Source organism: Cibotium barometz, chromosome 30 (assembly GCF_041138505.1).
Source record: "Cibotium barometz isolate CiBa-2024 chromosome 30, ASM4113850v1, whole genome shotgun sequence".
Taxonomy (NCBI): domain Eukaryota; kingdom Viridiplantae; phylum Streptophyta; class Polypodiopsida; order Cyatheales; family Cibotiaceae; genus Cibotium; species Cibotium barometz.
In genome coordinates, this window is record NC_141075.1 from 29,093,280 (window position 1) to 29,115,300 (window position 22,021).

The window sequence follows — 22,021 nt, forward strand, 5'->3', positions numbered from 1 at the left end:
TATGGCTTAAAACTATGTAAAGTACCCTCTCCACTACTCTCTTCTCTCCTTCGTGAAAAATTATTGTATTTCTCAAGGGCTAGGGAACCTTTATATACTTAAAAATCATGGTTGGCTACTCCACATACTCCCCTATAGTTAACTCAAGTCTAGCAAGCCACAATATCCCAGGCAACTAGAGCTAGAAATGCATGCAACCATCCATTTCCCATCCATGTAACCCTTACTCTTGATGAACTATCCCTTCTCATGTGCGGTTCACTCCAACTAATAGTCTCCATGCTTATCTCCTTAGTTAATTTATTTCTTTGGCCCTCAAATTCAACCTTAGGCTGTTAACCTTACCCATTTAATCTTAGATAATTTAATGTACACATTTCCATTTACAATTGCCAAGGCTAATATTTTACATCCACATATAGGTCTTATTTTCAATGAGCATAGGAAATATTTGATTTATCATCATTACTCTTTAATTTACCTATTAAAAATTTTAAAATATTTTATAAAGGTATTTTTACCTCTTTAATCATATTGATGTGCTGAGGGGTGCACCTATACACATGGAAGAGTCCTGATAAAAATTGTGCACTTATTGTCTTAATCAAATTTGCTAAAAACTAACCCTATTCACTTATTAATCTTATTTTTCTAGGATCTAAATCTTTAGCTTGACACTTATCTCTCTGGTCTGTCTCTAGAATATGCACCATATAAAGCAATACCTCTTGTTAACTTGATATTTCTCTCTCTAGCTCTCTCTAAAATATACACCATATAAAGAAATACCCATGTTAATTTATCACATGGTAAAAGGTGTCTTACATCATGTTCATTTACCCAAAGTAGCCCCTTAGCTCGATAAGGTTAGCCTCACGGCCTTTTGCAAAACCAATCACCATAGGTCTTGGATCTCCCTCACCCTGCACTACATTGAGCCCTACCATAATACGAAAATTTAAAGGAGGTCGAGATGCTGGATGAGTCACATTGCCAAATCCCTCTCATTGAGGAGATCTCATAAGAAGAAGCCTACACTTTCAGCCACCATCGCATCCAAATTCCACAGTGGGAAAGGCACCATGGACAAGGTTTGACACCTGATCTCACCAATGAGATGACGGCCTCAATTCCAATGGGGCTAAATTTGATAACATCATAGTCTTCAAATGGGTGCCACCAACCCATGTGTTCACCTACCTTATTAGAGGGCCTGGGACCACCACAATAGTGTGTTTGACCATCCTAGCCAATTTTCGACCAATTGGTAAATTATGCTCGTGTGCTCACCTTCCTCATTCACTAGCAGGCCTGAGACCACCACAACTATGTACCCCTTACCATCCTAACCAAAACTCTTGTTATGGTGGGCTACCACACCTCCAAGAGGGAACTCTACACATTCACCTAATGGATGAGCAATATATCACAACCGTCGTGGGGATCTCGAGTCCCTTGAGGCCTCCAAGCTTGCTTGTCAAGCTCCAAAATCCAAGCTCCACCTCCACACTGTCACCGTGGAGTTGCTCACACCATCACATAGACCAATCATCCTCTTTCTCTCACTCTCTCATACAAGCATAAGTACACAAGCATGAAAGAGGCACAATGCTAGAATGCTCTCACTCCTCACTCTCTCTCAAGTCACAAGGGGAGAGCTCTCAATAGCACAAAGGGGATTGTGTCCTTTTCATTATGAGAAAATGCCTTATATACAATTGGCCCTTATTCACACTTGGGCACCCAAAACTTACTTACTAGGCCTTGGGCCCTTATTCACACTTGGGCACCCAAAACTTACTTACTAGGCCTTGGGTGGCCAATATCTCACAATGTACAACCTTTATAGTGCCTTTTCATGACACTTATTGATGTCCTCAATTGAGGATCATGTTGTTAGTCCAAATGGGATTAACAACTCTTTCCAACCAACCAATAAATTGGGTCGAAGACTTTACCACTTAACTCTAAAGCACTTACAAGTGCCCGATGCGCAAGTTACATTGCATCCATATGCTCACAAAGATCCTTCAATCGTGCCACTGGCAAAGACATTTCACCCCTTATGCCTTGCCATCCCATTCCCAACTCATGGTGTAGTGTCCCATTGACAATGCCAAGTGCCAACCTCCCCTGAAGACACAAATGAGATACATCACATAGCCCATCCGTTTCTTCCCCAAGGCCAACCATAGAGGAGCCTTCAACCACCCACACACCGTTGGCACAACCCACAACCTCAACCTCCCATAGACATAATCCACATTCCCTAATCCACTCAAGCTTTGCAAGTGATATATTTGAGCCTCAAGACTTCTTTGCACCCAATCCACATCTAGGAGAGTCATGTGGAGCCCAAGCCAAAGATGCCCATGAAGAGAGGCGCCACAAGTGACCCACGAGCCGGCTCCCACCACGCTTAGTCACTCCTAACAATTGCTTCACGTTTACCCATGAGAAGAATGCGTAGCTCAAAGCTGAGCTCAAGATAGGGAAGAGAGTCAAAGAAAGCACTTAAGTTAGAGAAGTCTTCGTGTTGGAAGTGTGCACACATAGGGACACAACTTTAGCCCATTGCTCATGCATGACATCACCTACATACTTCACCTTAAGCATCACATTTTTCTCCACATCTTGCATCTCACGATTTACGTGCACACATGCACCTACAACCTAACCTCATCAAAATCCCAACCCTCCAAGTACATTTGTAGTGGGGGACCATGGCAACCACAAGCCACCTGGCCCATGGTATGACCCGTTGCATGGAGAACCCTCTACCTTACAGCAGCAGGTACCTACAAGCTTCAATGCATGCAACCTTTGCTTTGCCTCCACTTTCACACCAATGGAGGCATTGTATAAAAACATCTACATTGCCTATCACCTTCCATGATGCCTCACCAAGTGGCCCTACCACCAAGGATACCCAAATCTTCTCGCAACTTTGCCCTGTGCATCTGGCCGACTATTTTGCAGATCGGCCTTGAACCAAACCACTTAACCTCAGCCCTACTACCAACTTCTTAGCATATCATGGACCATCCACACCCTTCCACCTTGGCAGCAACTTCACTAGCAACTTGGGTAATGTGAGGGTACAATCAACACCATAAGGAAGGGGGGTATGTTAACCACTCTATAGGTTCCACCTACTCAACCTACTGTAAGATGATTTGTGTATAAGAATATGGCACAACAGAAAGAGATAACAAGACAAAGCACAATAGACAATGCAATGGATAGAATTCAAAAATTCTGATTATACCAAAGAGGTACAAGTGATGGTGTTGTCCACCTGTGCACTCTCAAGTAGAGCTTAGATGGCGATCTAGACAGACTCTGGATGGAGGATGTACGAAGTGTAGAAGGGTTTGGATACTCACAAGCATTGGATGCCTTAGCTCATGGCAACCATGTCCATATATAGTACTGTAGACAATGTGGTAGACACATATACAACAAGGGTGGTTACACTGCATAGACCTCGTCATCATCGCGTATCAAGAACGCGGCCCACTGACCCACTGACCACCGCCCACTAATGATAGACATGGTATTTGAGGGTATATTCTAGGGAATATTCATCATACTATCGCCTTAGGGGCTCCCGCCCCCAAACTCCCACCAAGGGGGCTGCTAGCCCCCTAGGACCCCCTAGCTGGGGCGATGCCACGAGCCACCTAGGCCCGGCCCCAGCTAATGCTCATACCCCTAACCATATCCTAACCATCATCAATGGTCACAATAATGACCCCATTGTGGCATCTAAGCCAGGGTTCCCACTAAAGACATATGCACCATGGCTACTCCTCATAATGGGGGCCTAACAAATGTGCATTATACATCAAAGGGAGATACATGCTGAGAGGCGAGCATTGAGTGTATACTAACATTGTCATCTTACCCATTCAAATGGGCACTCATCTTTTTTAAGACAATGCTAGAACATATAAATTGGCCTTACCTTATGCCTAATGTTAAATAGAGAAGGTCAGCGAACTCCATGGACATAGTTGCTTAAGAGGCCATACCATTTTTTAGTTTAGATGGAAACTAGTCACTACATAAGTCATTTTTTACAATAAGAAATTTACAATCATTCCCTTGCAATGGAATACTTATGATCTCTTCTATTCTCTACTCTTTCTTGCTTGTATGCTATTGGATTCTTGCATGCTAGATGGATGCCTACTTGAAAAGGTTTTGCTTGTAGATCTCCCTCTTCCATTACCTTCTTCTTCTTGCTCTTCTCTTCTATACTCTTGCTTGCTTGTGCACTATTCAATTCATGCATGCTAGATGGATGCTTGCTTGAGTAGGTTTTTCTTGTTGGTTTCTCTCTTCCATTAGCTTCTTCTTCCCCCATCACTTGTGAGAGAAAACCACCACAAAAGACGAATCTCAATTTGCCTCTATCTAGGCGAAGAGATCTCTTCTTTCACCCCATTGGTAAAGGAGCATTCCGATGTGTATTTTGATGTGCTAATAGAGTGAGTATGTGATGTTGGATGAGCTAGTGCACCCACATTATAAATTTCCATTTGTGGCTCAAATTGAAGGACCAACAACACATGATTCGGCAAGGCTATGGTAAACTCTTAACTTGAACAAGCATTTGAGAAATGCACGTATTGTCCTACATACAATGAGCCCATAGTCTAAAGAGGAGTTTGCAAATGGAAAAATGCTGAGAAATATCCTACAAATTTCCCTCTTAAACCTCATCTAAAGTTTATGTTTGGATGTCCCATCACTTGCTCATTTATGGACAGGCATGCAAAAACCACTAGAAAGTTACAAATCCCTGCTAGTTGTGGAGCATTATAACACCTCAAACGTGAATGACCAATCTCAAAGAGGAACCCCATAATGTATGACTTAGACTAAAAATTTGATGGGATCATTAATCCTTTCTCCATATAGTCATCCAAATGGTCAACATGGCATGTTATGGTAGTCAACTACAATATTCCACCTTTCATGGTGGATAAAAAAGAATAACTTGATTCTTAGCCTTTTGATTCATGTCTCGATTGGTAACTCAACATATGATTCCTTTTTTTATTTACCATCATGTAGAGTGATGCAAGATTAACTTGCCAATTGTCTTGATCTGTTAGGAAAGCACCAAGTATCAAACATGAACATGTACTTGGTACCTTCTATCAAGGAGCTTTGGCAGGGTTTTGAGATGCATGATGGTAGATATAAATCTTACAAGCATCAAAACTTCCTTTTACAAGGCATACTCACATAAACCATTCATAACTATCCAGGCTTTTCACTATCTTTGGGTATGGAGTGTATACAAGATATTTAAATCATTCTCATGAATGATAGTTCTTGCTAGAAAAAGTTAATGTTTTGGGTCCTACATGTGGGGATTAGAATTGGATTCAAGATGGAGTGTGAGCTTACACAAGTGTGTATATACATTTTAGAACTGGCAAAAAGTTAATCTTTTGGGCCCTACTTGTGGGGATTAGAATTGGATTCGAGATAGAGTGTGAGCTTTCACAAGTGTGTATATACATTTTATAGGAGGTTTTTGCCTATGGACCACCCATTCATAACTATTAAGACACAAAATTTTTCAATGGCAAAATAGTACTTGAAGTTTTTTATATTGCAAATTATGGGCGGGTATGTAGTTGCCCAAAGATATTGCTTTGCCAAAGATGAAAGAAGATTCCATAATGCTTTTATGCCTTATGGGAAAGGAGAAAAGGAATCACCTAGCATCTTCTTCGGTATACAAGTTCATCCACCTCGTTGACAAAATGTGACTTACATGTGAGAAGCCGATGGATGTTCTTCTTTAGAGTGGTTTATGAAGGTGGTCAAAAATTTTGTTCACAATTAACTGGAGGGCTCCATGGAAAATGTTTAGCTTGTTCCAAAGAACATTGTTATACATAATTGAGCATATGGTGAGCATGGATCCCGTTGCACACACCCAAGATTATTGACAGAGGAACAAGCTGATCAGATCGTGAACAGGGGATGTGTTATTTGGAAAAGGCAAGGAGAGTAAGCTCTCATATGAGTTTTGCTAATGCATAAACACCTTTCTATTATACATGCAATGCATGTGGCAAAGTGGGTTGACTTGTATCATGAGGAAAAGAGTGCAAGACTCCTTGTTGTAAGCAGGACCTTGCAACATTATCACCCATCTATAGGCATGCCTAACGAGACTTTGGATAGGGCTTTAGGATAAGGGATGATAGCTCTTCAGGGGTGAAAATTTTGAGATATCTTGTGCTGGGTGCATTTTCCATGTAAGATAGATACATGTATATGCAATTTCTATGTTCATGTAGACGATTGCTATGTTTATGTAGATAGTTCTACTTCACATATTATGTAAAAATTTAAACGCTATCTTTTTCCTTATTTGAATAGGCATAATTTCATAGTAGTATGTGGGCTTATGGTCAATATCTTTGGATTGCGAGAGTTGATTTATGATGTACCTTGATGGATTCTAGCAGTGTTCCCTCATTCTCATTAACAAAATATCTTGCTTAAGCTTTGCGGTTGTTTAGTGTCAAAGGCATGGCTTTTGGTCCTCACTCCATTTTCGATCTAACGTTTGATGGCATGGTAATACAGGCTTGTGGTGTAGGTTTTCTTGACTAAAAAACCTAAATATAAGGGTTCCCTTTGTAGAATCCTTACACTTCTAATAGCTTGGTTGGGACCCAACAGAATGTTGCAGTTGTTCGACTTGAACTGGGATTTAAGGCCACTGCTTGGCTCTCTTTAGCTTTGACGATGGGGTGAAATACCCCTGAGGTTTTTGGAACCCAAATAGAAGGGCTTTTGTCATAGAAACCTTAGGCTTCTAACATCTTGATAGGGTTCCAACAACGAGCTCGAGGTGGCGGGGTAAAATTCTATTGCATAGGGAAGTCACCTGCAGATTTGATGAAGAGCTTGGATCTCACTGTGTAGACTTGATCAAATTGAATTCTGACTTCACCAACTTGTAGAGAATGCTTGAAAACACTTGGGAAGGAATTAGACCCATTTGATTTGCGGAAGTGAAGATCTCAAATTTTCTCCCAGAAATAGGCGCCTGCAAAAAACGCGATTTCTCCTTCGTCTGGCCACGGTTTGCTGCATTGTTTCGACTGGCTAGAGCACAAGAGTGTTGGCTATAGTGTACAAGTTTCTTTAATTTCACAATGGAAGGACTACTCCAACATTTTGGTTCATGATGAGGACGCTCACAAATAAGTGTGGGAGGAATGATAGCACCTAAATTTGGTACCAATTTGGCATCAACAAAGTTTCTACATCAACAAAATTTATCATTTTATCAAACTTCGTTGGCATTTATGCCTTTGGAATAATTTTATTACTATATCTTTTTATCACTTTTGTAAGTGTCGGCATATACAACAGATCCACAATTTTTACATGTCGTGCACATTTGCTCCCAACTTTGGTAGTGCATAGAAACTTTAGTGTGTAGGCACAATAAAGGTCTCAATTAGAACCTTAGGATATACATGTATTTGAGTTTTTTTCATATGAATAAAAAATCAAGAAAAGTTGGTTAGATGGTTGGAGGGGAGTTGCATGGCCACTTTCTTGTTCTGGCATCTTCTCTATCTTGAATCTTGTGCAGCAATATCTCCGTTTAGTGATGGGGAGAGTGAGAATCAAGAGAACACCATAGCTTAGAACGTGTGGGTGCAATTTTGGGCAAATTTCTTTTCTTTTCTCCTTCATAAAGCCTAGAGAAAAGCTCTCAACATATATTTTGCTAGCTTTTACCCACAAAATTGGACTACAAATAGGGAACTTCATTGGTGCACATTCACCGGGAGAAGCGGGGATGATGGGGAAAAATTGGACTACAAACAGGGAATTTCCTTCATGAAGGAACATGAGGCATGAAGGGCATCCCTTTCCATTTCATCAAGGTCGGTGCTATGCCAACCCGTTTTAATATATCTAGGAAGGCAAGGCCAAGTTGTCATTTCTGGGGTGGCCGAGTCGGGATCATTGGTGCATTCACTGGGAGAAACGGGGATGATGGGGAGTTGCATGGCCACTTTCTTGTTCTAGCATCTCCTCTATCTTGAATCTTATGCAGCAATGTCTCCTTTTAGTGATGGAGAGAGTGAGAATCAAGAGAGCACCATAGCTTAGAATGTGTGTATGCAATTTTGGGTATTTTCTCATGTAATTTCTTTCCTTTTCTCCTTCATAAAGCCTAGAGCAAAGCTCTCAGCATATACTTTGCTTGCTTTTACCCACAAAACTAGACTACAAATAGGGAATCTCATTGGTGCATTGACCAGGAGAAGCGGGGATGATGGGGCCCTCAAGAGCGCCACATGTGCAAAGACTATACATGTATGGATACATTCAAAGCATTTGTGCTAACCACATCTACTCAGCCACACGTTGCCTCTACCTAGGAATCATAATGACCACATGTCGCCTTTGCCTACACATTCAGTGAGATGGCCAATGTATCAAGAAATAAGGTTTTGTAAATATAACCCTAATTTACAAAGGTTTACAAGATTATGGTGCTAATGTCTTTTACAAGCTATCGTTTACACAGAGTCATATGCATAACTTTCCCCAAGCTACGATTCTAGCTTTCTTACACACTAGTGCATGTGTTTATTAAGGAGATGTTCATGTTATGCACAATACACACACTAAGCCATTAAATAATTTAAGCCCGTAGTTTGTTTTCTTTCAATGATAAAATGCCAAAGAAATGGGAGCACACATGGGTGGGTGAGTTTGCAAGTTTTATCTCTTATTTCATGCAAAATAGGGTTCTTGGGTTCCATAAGAAAGAGTTTCATTATTTTCTCCATAATGTGTATTAAGTGGTTTCTTGAGGGTGAAATGTGCAGGTGGTTTCTTCCTTACCATTGATGGGTTTGAGAATTTTGGAGTTTGTGGAGAATTAGAGATTTTGGGGAGATGAAGAGTGATAATGAGTTTGAGTAGGAGACTTGGGTGGAAGAAGAGTGTGAAGATGAAGCTGAAGAGATATAAATAGAGTGTAGGAGTTTCTTTGAGTTCACAACAGATGGTCTAGTCCAACATTTTGGTTCACAAGGATGCTCATAAGCTAACCGTGGGAGGAATGATGATAACACCTAAATTTGGTACCAATTTGGCTGTCTACATCAACAAAAATTATCTTTTTATCAAACTTTGTTGGCATTTATGCCTTTGTAATAATTTTATTACTATATCAATGATGTGCACGTTTGCTCCCATAGAAACTACAATGTGTAGGCACAATAAAGTTCTCAATTGGAACCTTAGGATATACAAGTATTTGAGTTTCTTTCATATGAATTAAAAAACAAGAAATGTTGGTTAGATGGTTGGAGGGGAGTTGCACGACCTCTTTCTTGTTCTAGCATATCCTCTATCTTGAATCTTGTGCAATAATGTCTCCTTTTAGTGATAGAGAGAGTGAGAATCAAGAGAGCACCATAGCTTAAAATGTGTGTGTGCAATTTGGACATTTTCTCATGTAATTTCTTTTCTTTTCTCCTTCACAAAGCCTAGAGAAAAGCTCTTAGCATATACTTTGCTAGATTTTACCCACAAACTTGGGCTACAAATATTCATTGGTGCATTTGCTGGGAGAAGTGAGCATTAGAAGGTGTGCAAAAAAAGATGAATGCAAAAAGCTTTATTATTTCTATTCTTCAATCACTTTCTAATCAAGGTCGAGTACTATCAATTTTAATTTCATGGAGGTGGAGGGAAGCAGTTAATGTGCATCCATGCCATTATCTTGCCTAGACTAAGAGAAACCAGGCAAAAAACAGACGATGTGCAATGGACACACTCGCATCATAAGCTTCCTAAAGGAGAAGGCCATGGTGGGTACAAAGTCTTGTAGGTCATATATTATCAAGCATTGTTGGTTTTGTAGAGAAGACAAGCATGGCCACTTGACATAACTGTATCACATCAAGAAGAAGCAAGTCAAAGATTTTCAAATGCATAGGTTAAAGCCCAAGACTCCATTCTAAACCTGGCCCTCACATGAACTCTAATGCTTAAAGCGAGAAATCACGGTTGCTTAAAAGTCACCCTTTGTTTCCAAGCTTCAGAATGGTAATCATACATGAGCCTCACCAAGCTCACAACAAGCAAGAAGCATAAGAAGAAGATAATGGGGCCCTCAGGAGTGTTATCATGCTTGTGTAAAGATTTTACATGCATGGATACATTTAAAACATTTACGCCAGCCACACATCACCTCTACTTATAGATTCAATGACAACCAGTGCATCAAGAAGATAAGGTTTGCAAATAACCTTAATTAAAGAAGCTTTATAAGATTTTGGTGTGAATGCCTTTTATAAGATGTTATTCAAACACAATCATATATGTAGAACTTCCCCCAAGCTACGATTCAACCTTTCTTACACACCGATGCAAAAGTGTTTACCAAAAAGATATTCATGTTGCATGTTAACCCTTGCCAAAGACCTCTATGGCATCGATGCCGGCCACCATATCATTTTCACCACCCTTGGGCCACAGGCATTGGAATGACCGGGGAATAGGCCCACTGCATAGAAACAATGTATTTTAAGAGCTAGTGAATGGTTAAATTGATCATATTTCAGGTTTTTGCAAGAAAAGAGTAAATAGGAAATCTCAAAACAACTTTGATTTTGATGCATATTCTTATTTTCTTTACATTCTTTTGTTATCTTAGGAATGTTGTATTCAATTTTTCATGTTACTCTAAAACTGTGTCCTTTGATTTTTGCAATTCAAGGTTTTTTTTTGTCAATTTTTACATTTTTTGTTTTCTGTTATTTTTAAATTTCATACATAAAAACAATAAATTATGCTTTAAATTTAATGAATTAGGTGAAATTGATCTTAAATTTGATTTTGGGACAATTTTGACTCCTTAAACGGAGAAATTGGGTTAGAAACAATGATTTGGGATAGGATTTGCAAACCATATTAATTTTTGTGTTTTATAAATTTTTTTTTCGTTTTTGCGTTAGTGCTATTTACACAGGTTAACCTAGCTTAATCCACCTATAATTTGGGCCACAAGTTATAAGTCTTTTGGCTAGCCGCATTTAATGGTAGATTTTTCAGACTCACTGACACCTTATAAAAAGGAGGTCATGAATGCACCATTAAACATCCCCAAATTGTTGGATTTTATAATCTCACAAACAAGTACAACGATAACTGCCCAATTGAATGGAGATCCTGAATTATTTGAAGCGATGAATGTAGGATTACCATCATTTGCTAATGCATAAGGCACGTCCCCAATATACAATAAAGACACCTCAAGTTGTGCCCGAATCAATAGTCCCAGTGGAAGAAGAAAATGTCAAATCTATGGTTAAATTCCACTTAATAAACTAGGACAATACTTTGAAATCGATGAATCTTACGCATTACTGCCAGTCAATTGCCAAGGGCATCACAGTAATGGGAGTCCTAGATGGTGCTACGAGAGTGAGCATAATCACCAAGAAATGCTGGGACAAGATGATCAAGCTTTGTCTAGCAAGATGGCTGACGAGACTGTCGCCAAACCTATTAGGATGTTACGAGATTTAAAGGTCGAGGTTTTTAAACCTCAGGTTAAACATGCCTTCATTGTTATATGGACTTTTCCAAACAACCCGAATCGTATATGAAATAATCTTAGGATTCCCCTTCATGATAGAGACAAATGTGGTGCACAACTGGTGTAAGAACCATGTCTATATCCAATTCGATGATTCCATTATCAAGGTTTATCTTATGACTAGCCGCATACATCTTGTGGGTAGTGGAGGACTTTCTGAAAAATTTCCAGACACGACCACTCATTCAGCCCCATTACAACATTGCTATACTTGTAGAGAAGAGACCAATGTAGGGAAGGACCCACCCTACAAGGACGCTAACAAACAAGTTATTTAGCCTAAAGATGATCTAAACTAGACACATATGATCGCTATAAGAGATAGTTGGGAAACCAAAGAATCGACATGGGTTACACCTAATGGTGAGGAGCTCCCCAAGGTTGTGCCATTATGAATGATTCGTGCTCTACCTTCTAATGTTAAGGGGATTGGTTATAGTGAACTTAAGTCCACATGGGGTGACTCTGACACAAGCACCAATGGTGGTGAGAAGTCTTAAGCAGAGACCAAAAGTGACACAACTCCTGAGTTACTACTACGAGCAAAACAGAGTTGACAACATCAAGAGAAACGATGGAAAGTGAAATAAAAACTGCAGGGAGTATCTATGAATCTGATACTAAGTCCCAATCTGAAGAAAGGGATGAAGTCCTTCAAAACACCAAGGAGCATCTCCAAAAATGATGAAGACCTAAACGCTATGTAGCCAATCATCATAGAAGGCTGCAAGAGAGGACAACTACTACCCAATGCCTATAATATGTTGGTGCATTTAGTGCACATCTTAAGTTTATTGACAACTATGTTGGTGCATTTAATGCACATCGTAAGTTTATTGACAACTATGCACATCGTAAGTTTATTGACAACTATGGAGAGGAATAACAAAAAGTTATGTATTGCAATCCTCCTCCCACTGAGTTGATAGCCAAAATTGATGTCGGGATAAACCAAAGTTCAATCACTCCACTAGGCAAAAGAAGGACAAACAGTTGGCCCAAAAAGAGAAGGAAGCAGAAGCTACAACTAAGGTAGAGCTGAAGAAAATCAAGAGCCAACACCTAACTTGCGCCCTAAATCTTTTACAATAAGGCACCGCAAGTTAGTGTTTAATAATGCCACATGAAAACCAACAAGTGAAGAAGAAGGAGTCTATGATGGTCTGACTAAAGTAAAAGAGTAAGGCCTAGTTGAACCTAAGAAAGACCCTAAGCCATTCTTTATAGCAAAAGACCTCACTCCGAAGCAGAAAGCTGAACTCATTAATCAATCTCCTCAAGAAATATAAGGATTGCTTCACATGGACTTACCATGATATGAAGGGAGTACTTGATGAGGTTGTGCAGCACTCAATCCCCATTCTACCAAATGCTAAACCTATCTATCAACAACCTTACCCAATGAATCCAAAGTATGCTAAAATTGTTAAGGAAGAGATAGACACATTCATCAAATGTGGATTCATCTATGATATTGAACATTCGGAATGGGTGTCACGCATTGTGGTTATGCCTAAATGGAAAATTGCGAGTATGTGTCGATCTCAAAAAGGTCAACGCAGTAACAAGACGAGATCATTACCTCTTGCCATATTCAGAACATGTCATCGAGCAAGTAACTGGCAAGGAAGCATACAGCTTCTTAGACGGGTATTGAGGATATAACCAAATTTCCATTGCTCTAGAGGATCAAGCTAAAACTACTTTTATTACAAAACACGAAGTTTATGCTTATAGAGTTATGCCATTTTGCTTAACAAATGCACTAGGCACATTCCAACGGCTTATGAACACCGCCCTTTAAATATTTTCTAAGGACGTTTTTTGAATCTTTCTTAGATGATTTGTGCATTCATTCATCATGGAAGGAGAATTTATCCTGCTTACGAAAGGTATTTAAATGATGCAAACTTCATGCCCTATCTCTAAACCCATTCAAATGCCAATTCTAGGTTAAACACAGAGTCATCTTAGGATATATAATTTCCAAAAATGGGATTTCCACAGATGAGAGTAAAATGAAAATTATCTTAGAATTACCCCCACCAACAAGCTACAAGGGATTCCAAAGGTTTATGGGACATGTAGGCTATTATAGGCGATTCATCCTCTTCTATGCTGAGATTGCATATCCCTTGTACAAGCTTCTCATCATATTTAAGTGGATAGAAGAATGCCAACAAGCCTATGATACATTAAAGCAATCTTTGGCTAGCGCTCCCATATTACGAGTGCCAAATTAGGATGTTATCTTCCATGTGTATATTAATGCTTATAACTTTGCAATTGGATGCATGCTAGCCCAGCCAGGTGAACATTAACTGGACTATCCCATAGTTTTTTTCAGTGTCGATAGTTATGCGAGGCTGAGATAAATTATACCAACATGGAGCATAAAGGTTTAGGAATGGTATATGCCGTGAAGAAATTTTGACATTATCTTTTAGCTAATAAATTTGTTTTCTATGTTAATCATTAAGCCTTGCTATACCTTGTTAATAAACCTTGCTCCACAGGACAGGTGGTTGTTGATTCTTCTCGAGTTTGATTTCACAGTGGTGGTAAGACCTCGCAAGAAACATGTCATGGTGGCTGATCATCTATCTCGTGTACCTAATGGTGAAGCACCAACTGGAATAGATGATGATCTACCTGACGCTACACTGTTTAAAGTTGAGGCTATACTAGAGCAGAATGAAAAAATTGTTACCTTTCTAGCTAATGATTTTCCAAAGGCAAATAAGCTAAGAAAAGATCTAGCAAGAAGGAAATTCCTAAAACAATCAGAACCTTACCAATTGATTGCTAGAACTCTTCATTGAAGAGGTAAGGACGGCATATTAAGACGTTGCCCCAAGGAGGATGAATACTTATATGTCATCGAACAAGCACACCAAGGGGTAGCTGGTGGGCACTTTTCAATAGATATTACTGTAATAAAAATACTCCAATCAAAGATTGTGCACAAGGATGTAACGAGTGCCAACAATGTGCTAAACCCTCCAATCAAAGATTGTGCACTATTTGTCAAAGGATGTAACGAGTGCCAACAATGTGCTAAACCACAAAAGAAGGACATTATGCCCTTGTATCCTATTAAAGTTCTAGAACCCTTTATGAAATGGGGCATTAATTTGTGAGATCCATTAGTCCGACTGCACGTAGCACCCAAGCAAGGTACATTTTAATAGCTATAGATTATGTCATGAAATAGGCTGAAGCAAAAGCTTCAAGAAAAGCAGATATTGTGGCAACAGCTAAGTTTCTTTATGAGAATATGATTACCCGCTTTGGTCGTCCTTTCAAGCTAGTGAGTGACCAAGGAAAACATTTTATAAATGATGTAATCCAACATCTCAACATAACATTCATGATCTCACACTGTAATTCCACTCCATACTACCAGTAAATGGTCAAGCTGAGAGCACCAACAAATTCCTCATTTTCGTATTAACAAAAACTATTGAAGCTTGACGCAATGATTGGGAATTCAACTCACAATAGCTTTATGGGCTAACCAAACCTGTGCAATTGGTTGTACACCATTTAAGATGCCATTCAAGGTTGAGGTTGTAATGCCCTAGGAATTCATGATACCCAGCTTAAGGGTAGAGACTTAAGGGTAGAGACTTAAGGGTACATGTTGGACCGACCGGTTATTCATTCTTGAACAACTAGAGGAAGAAAGACAAATTGTTGTGTAGAACATGTTAACACAAAAGGATTGCTAAAAAAGTGGTTTGATAATAATCTTAAGGATAAGAAAATCAATGAGGGAGACCTTGTACTTATGTACAGAGTCAGCAATGAATAAAAGAAACTCAGATATTTCTTAATGATAGTAAATTCAAAATTATGGTCCACTTACCAAGGAATCCTTGTGGGTCGCACATGATAAGAAGGCAGCCAAGGAAAAAGTGGAATTAAAGAAAGATCAAGCTCGACAAGAAGCTAAAGAAAGGCAAATACGATAACAACAAACGGCGAGAAACTATCCTTGGATCTGCACAAGCCTTTGTAAGAGAAGTTGAAGGATGTACAGATGAGCACATAGCATCTCTACAAGCATCCATTCAATTGCCTAGCCCTTTATGGTAAAGTGCTCTACAATGCATTGTTTGGCATAGGGGCTAGTCACAATTTAACTTCCTTCAATGCATGGAACCAATTGGGAAAACATTAACTTGTAACACCTCTTTAAAGGTGAAAGGTACCCATGGTAGAAATACCAAGGTTCTTAGGCTGCTACAAATAGAAACATATTGTAATAGCAACAAGCAACTAGTGGGGGATTTCCTGGCTATGCCTACAAAAACATTACCCGAATTGATAATACTTGGTTGCACATGGATGAAGGCTGCTGGATGTATGATTGTAATAGCAACAAGCAACTAGTGGGGGACTTCCTGGCTATGCCTACAAAAACATTACCCGAATTGATAATACTTGGTTGCATATGGATGAAGGCTGCTGGATGTATGATTGATTGGTCAACGGGGCGTGTCTTTGCCCACGACTGAACATTCTACTAACCCCCTGACACCTCTCACTCTTGTCGAGAGTTAATGAGAAGAAAGCTTCAACATCCACAAAATCTAATGAAATCCCCTCCACTTCATCGCACACTATTCAAGGAACTCTTTATTCTTTTACCTCCATGCGGAAAACACCTCCATCGGATGAACAAATACGATGGGCTAAAAAGTGGCAATCCAAATCTACCTTGAAATGAATTTCTAAGATTTCTCCTTCTGTACCACTTGAACCAACCAAGCAAACAAGGCCTCAACATAATAATCGGCGTAAGAAGCCCAAATTAAAGGTTACCCCAAAATGGATACCTAAATGCTTAGTGAAAGCTCAAGGCTACTACCAGGGTAGCCGTTGTACTTAGATCCCAAAATATAAATGTACACCGCTAGACCCCCTACCGTCGCTTACAAATTCCCACGTCTCAGTGATGGAAAAAGTCTTCAATGGCTCAAATTCATACAAAGGGAAGAATATTGTAGGAGAATCTTCACCACCAACGCCCAAAAAAGTCTAGATCCCAAAGAAAAACCCTGTCACAAGAGGCATAACGATTGATGGGAAAGCTTCTATATCACCAAATGTTATAAAACCATTGTTAGCTATCCAAGCCTCAATCCTATTGGTTTCCTTAGAAACGACCCACTACGCAAGTACAAATTGCCTTTTTTCAAGTGTCAACTCCATTACTCATCTATAAGGGAGAACCCATAAGCTCCTATTAAAGCCCCTTATTGCCCTTAAAGCTGTAGATTGATATGCTGCAACAAGTAACAAAGGGTGCTCCTAGCCAATAAGCACTAATGGAGCAAAGTCATTGATGGGTTTGAGAAGTTTGGATTTTGTGGAGAATTAGAGATTTTGGGGAGATGAAAAGTGGCAATGAGTTTGAGTAGGAGATTTGGGTTGACGAAGAGTGTGAATATAAAGTTGAAGAGATGTGAGAAGAGGGTGTAGGAGTTTCTTTAAGTTCTCAATGGAAGGTCAACTCCAACATTTTGGTTCACGAGGACTATCACAAGCTAAGTGTGGGAGGAATGATAACACCTAAATTTAGCACATCAAAAATCTTTTTATCACTTTGTAAGTGTCGACATATATGGCGGGTTTGCAATGTCGTGCACATTTTTTGCCAACTTTGGTAGTGCATAGAGACTTTCGTTTGTAGGCACAATAAAGGTCTCAATTGGAACCTTAGTATATACATATGTTTGAGTTTCCTTCATATGAATAAAAAATCAAAGAAAAGTCGGTTGGATGGTTGGAGGGGAGTTGCATGACTCATGGAAAAGGAAGTGCTTCTACTTTTCTCTCTCTTCCACTTTCTTGTTCTAGCATCTCCTCTATCTTGAATCTTGTGCAATAATGTCTCCTTTTAGTGATGGGGACAGAGTGAGAATCAAGAAAGTATTGTAGCTTAGAATGTGTGTGTGCAATTTTGGGCATTTTCTCATGTAATTTCTTTCTTTTTCTCCTTCCCAAAGCCTAGAGCAAAGCTCTCAACATGTACTTTGATATCTTTTACCCACAAAATTGGACTACAAACATGGAATTTCCTTGGTATATTTGCTAGGAGAAGTGGGCTTTAGAAGGTGTGCAAAGAAAGATCAATGCAAAGCTTTATTAGTTCTATTCTTCAATCACTTTTCCTAATCAGGGTCAAGTATTGTCAATCACTTTTTTCATGGAGGCGAAGGCAATGAGTTGATGTGCAGCCATGCCATTATCTGGGCTAGACTGAGAGAAGATAGGCAAAAAACAAATGATGCATAGTGGACACACTTGTTCATAAGCTTCCTAAGCAAAAGACCATGGCAATCATATAAAGAAATTCTCGTTAGTACCTATGATTCTACCTTTCTTAAAAGGAATTTCACATCTTCACCATCGAATAGCTTATTATAAGCTCTATAGATATCAATTAACGTGGTGTGAGCTTTTGCGTTGCAAACTCTATAGATATTGACTGAAGCGGTCTAAGCGATTTCCATGTGTTTCTATTGGAAAGCTTGACTGTGAGGCTTGTGCCATAGGCCTCCAATAGTCCTTGACTATGTCGACACTAACATAATTACCAATCCCATTGACAAGCTTGGTCACAAGGCTTGTGCCTACTACTGGTGGCTTTCCTAGGCCTCCCATCCTTGGTGATTATGCTAACACCAACGTCACTATCCAAGGTTGCAAAAACTGTCGTTCCTTTATGAATAACTACAACTACTTATATTATCATTTCCAACAATTAGTCGAGATTAGGTTTGCATCAACAAAGGTTTTTAGTGCTCCTGAAGTAGGTCTGAAATTGATTTCAAGCACATCTATTCTTCTCAAGCTATAAAAAGTAAGTTTTTTTATTTGCTAGACTCACGTCTCTAGACTCATGTCTGCAAGTTCACGTCTGTGCAAGCTCACGCCTTTTTCATATGAGCTAGGCTTACATATTTTATTTTTATGAAATAGGCCTACTTGTGGCACATAATTTTATGGAATAGGTAGGGTTGGTGTGCAAGAGTTGGGCAATAAATGTACTTTAATATCCCAATAATACACCTATGGTAGGGTTGGTGTGAAGGGGTTAGAATTGGTGTGCAAGGGTTAGGTAGTAATGAATGTACTTCAACATCCCAATATAATTGCAAAGGACAATGGTGTGTAAGGATTAGGGTTGCTATGCAAAGGTTAGGTAGTAATGAATGTACTTCAACATTCTCATATCTATAATTGCAAAGGAGAAGAATGGCTCTTTACTCGTCTTGATTTGCATTGTCTATTGCTCTCTGTGTTCCATCAAGCTTCGTGTCATGTGACTATGTGATCCTTCTTGAAGGAGTCACCTTCATGTAGTGTTCGAGATTAGGGTTGCTATGCAAAGGTTAGGTAGTAATGAATGTACTTCAACATCCTCATATCTATTATTGCAAAGGAGAAGAATGGCTCTTTACTCGTCTTGATTTGCATTGTCTATTGCTCTGTGTTCCATCAAGCTTCGTGTCATGTGACTATGTGATCCTTCTTGAAGGAGTCACCTTCATGTAGTGTTCGAGAAAACATTTTTATTGAAAAGGCTTTTCACCACCACACAGAAAGAAATTGTAACCACATTTAATAAGTAATATATATATATATATGTGTTTAAAAAAACTGAAATTTATGAAATTTTAAAAGTTTTTTTTTCTTCTCACGGCTTTTCCAAGTTGAAAAAGTTCTAGGCTAAATCGAGCTTCATGCTTCACTTTTCTCTTTTCTTTCCTTCTTCTCTCTCTCCTCTCTCTCGCTCTCTTCTTTCCTTCTTCTCTCTCTCGTTTTTACATGTGTTAAAAAGCTGACGCCTCGTGCGTTTCTCTGTCGCTCAGCTCGCTGGTTTGGCCCGCCCTTTTAGCTCCGTGTCGACGCCCAATTGCGCCCCCTCCTCTACCTATCAGTTGACCTCCGTGCCGCTGCGCAGCGCCCGCCAACGCTTGGCCCCTTTGCGCCACGCTTGGCCCTGTCTTCAGCTGTTCGCTACGAGAATCCACAAGATCTTTACTTACGCGTGGAAACGTCGCCTTGTGAAGCCGTCTATAGCCTGCCAAAGCCCGGCTTTTTGGGAGTGCTGACCCAATAGACCTAACGTCCCTTGCCCCGCTTGGAGAACCGCCATTTTGATGGCCTTGTGCCCACCAACAGACCTTTTGCACCCTCTCTGGCCCTTGCCCGGCCCAAAGAGCCGCCATTTTGATGTCCCGATCCGGCCGGTGCCTCTTGACGCGCCAATCGGCCTGTCGGCTGTCGCCGTCTCATGGCGCTCCGGATCTGGTCCGTATCTTGCTGCGACGCCCAGTAAAGGCTCGCCCTAAGCCTCTAGCGCCCCGTATAATGCTAGGTTACCCCGTCGTCCCCGCCGCCCTCCGCTACGCCGCTTGGTGGGCCGCTCAGGCTACGTGGCCACACAGCCGGTCTTTTAAAAAAAGAAAAGAAAAAATAAAGCGGTTATATTTAGGAGGATGCATGGTACATATACATACATATTTAGGAGGATGCATGGTACATATACATACATATTACACAAAGCATAAACACTCACATACATGGTTTACTATATTTAGAGACGCATGGAGCAAAGCATAACATAATTGGTAATATGCATAGAGCAAAGCATAACATGGTTTACTTAGACATGTAAATGGTAATATGCATGTAGACGCATAAGCTAAAGTGATTGGATGGAGATCAAAAGGAGAAACAAAGTAAGCTACCTACATGGTACATATACCTACATGGTACATATAGAGAGATCAAAACAAGTATACAAAGATGAAATAATGAAAGTAAACATACATGTAGATACATAGTATGCATGGAAACAGCAACTTACACATAACTAAAGACCCAAAACAAGCTATCCATTGAAGGCCTTAAACTAAGGATGAAGCCCTGAGTGTTGTAGAGTAGGTTTCAATAGCATTTGCTATCTTGAAAAGTGCTAAGTTGCCTTCTAGCTCATTTTCCAACCTAGCCTTCTCCATCTCAAGTCGCTCTTTGTTACATTGCCGATTAGCCTCGAACTCTTCGCTCGTGAGTTATCTCAATGAGATCCATGTGACTCTTGGTCCGTGTGTCTTCTATATCTGCAAACATGTAAACCTAATTTAACCGTAGAGTCGTCAAATTCTTTGAGAGCGTCACCAAGATGCCCTAGCTGCTGCCATCACTTTTTCAAGTTAAATAGCGAGCATGAGGAGGATAAGAGGCGGCTTGGGGAAGCACAAAGAAACGTGCCCTGACCCTTTGTCATAAAAAAAACCAGTGTACTCTCTCCTTTTTTTTTTTCCGAGAAAAGATCCTTTCATTAGTTATATAAAAACGCCCGTAGGGCTACAAAAGATCTCTCCTGCTCCTAAGAGAGAGAAGAGCAGCGAATACATCATGGCAGCTTGGGAGACTCTCCCTAGGTGCTGCAAAATACAAGCATCAGTACAAAGAACTGAGCGGCTAAATCATACAATAGGGGGGGGAAGAGCCAAACAGGTGGCCTGTAGTGCCAACGGGGGGATCCCGTGTGTAAGGTGTAGAAAGGGCCACAGCGCCAAGTGGTGTGAAAGGCCTGGCGCCGTAAGATCGCCTCATCCGAGTCTCCCCGGATGCGGTCGTACTGTCCTCGCAGGGTGTGGATCAACTCTTGCCAAATCCCCCGTACAGTCTCTGCTGGTGGCTCCAATCTCCCCTCAAAGGCCGTAAAGCACCGAGCCCTCCAGGTGAACCAGATGGTGAGGCTGCTGAGGAGCTCCCATCGTAAATCCCTCTCCTGTGTACAGTTGGCGGACGAGAAATCCGGTGCCGGAACCCTAATAAATCTGATGGCCTGACTGCCCTGCTCCATCTCATAGCCCATAGTAGGCCCTGACGAAGTCGACCAAGCAGCGGCACCCCACGTAAACATACCCTCTGGAGAGAGGGGGGCCAGAATACGCAGCATCCGCAGCCAAATCTGCTGTGCCTGAGGGCAGTCCCAAAAGCAATGTCTCTGTGTCTCCATAGGGTGGCCGCATCGGACGCAGGCCGCCGGAAGACCGCTGTAAACAAGCCAAGTGCCAACTGCTGAGCCCCTGTGGGCGACCAGCCACTGAAAAGCCGAGATCCTGCGGGTCTGCCGACTAGCCCAGAGCCGAGCCCAGAAATCCTCCAGGAACTCCTGTGAGAGTCCCTGCAATCGCCAATGCCCCGCTGTCGCTGGAGAAACCGTCCTCCTCGCTGTCAAAATATGCCATCCCAGCCGAACAATATACTGGAAAAAGGTGATCTCTGTGGCCTCAAGGGATGCATAAGGATCATGCCACT